The sequence below is a fragment of the Chiloscyllium plagiosum genome, unplaced genomic scaffold (assembly GCF_004010195.1).
Source record: "Chiloscyllium plagiosum isolate BGI_BamShark_2017 unplaced genomic scaffold, ASM401019v2 scaf_2661, whole genome shotgun sequence".
Classification (NCBI taxonomy): Eukaryota; Metazoa; Chordata; class Chondrichthyes; order Orectolobiformes; family Hemiscylliidae; genus Chiloscyllium; species Chiloscyllium plagiosum.
The window spans coordinates 13,808-14,838 of NW_025213417.1; positions in this window are offsets into that span (position 1 = coordinate 13,808).

Sequence of the window (1,031 nt, forward strand, 5' to 3'; positions counted from 1 at the left end):
AGAGAGTGTGCAAGTGAGAGAGAGAATGAGAAAGAGAGAGAGCACACAAATGAGAGAGAGTGTGCGCGAGAAACAGAGAGCGAGCAAGAGCGAGAGAAAGAGCAAGAGAGAGAGAGAGAATGAGAGAGAGAGAGACAGACAGACAGACAGAGAGAGCAAAAGAGAGAGCACGAGAGAGAACGAGAGAATGTGTGTGTGAGAGTGAGAGAGAGAGAGAGACGGAGGGTAGGGTGTTGGATATAGTGTCTCTCTTCCTTTGAGGTGGAATCGTGCCCCCAACACCTCCCTGCACCTCCAACACTCCCACAGCAATCCCATTCCGAAACGGGACGCCCCGCCCGGAGATCCACGCTGCGGGACAACTCGGTGTGAGGCTGGCCTTCCTCGGAATCCGAGGACAAGGAGTCAGTGTTCGTCCACCTCTCCAAGGTCCCTGTCCCCCTGTGGGATGAAGTCCAGTTCCGTCCCCTCACTCAGCACCCCGTTCCCCCCCCCCCCCCCAACCCCTTCACTCGACAATGTTGGGTAAGGGTCAAACATGACGCTCCTCTGTACACACCCCGTCACCCCCTCCGCTCTGTCGCCTGACCTGTTGGACCCTCCAGGGAATTCTGGGAGGAGAGAAAGCGGACTCCGCACTGGCCACTCACTTCTCCGGAGGCCCTCAATCAGCACGGGATCACCCAACTCAATGAAGAAATTCTTGTTTTTCTCGTACTCCTCATCATCGATGATCTGGATTTCAATCACCTGTCTGTAACGGAGAGACAGGAGGGAGACGGGCTGCTCAAACAGGTATCTCTCTTCCACTACTCGCCCACACCTATTCAACGCCTCACCGCGCAACTTCCAGAGATCACCAGCGCCTTGGTCAGCGCCAGGGGAGCGGGCACTGTCGGAGGGTCAGTGCTGAGGGAGTGGGCACTGTCGGAGGGTCAGTGCTGAGGGAGCGGGCGCTGCTGGAGGGTCAGTGCTGAGGGAGGGGGCACTGTCGGAGGGTCAGTGCTGAGGGAGCGGGCGCTGCCGGAGGG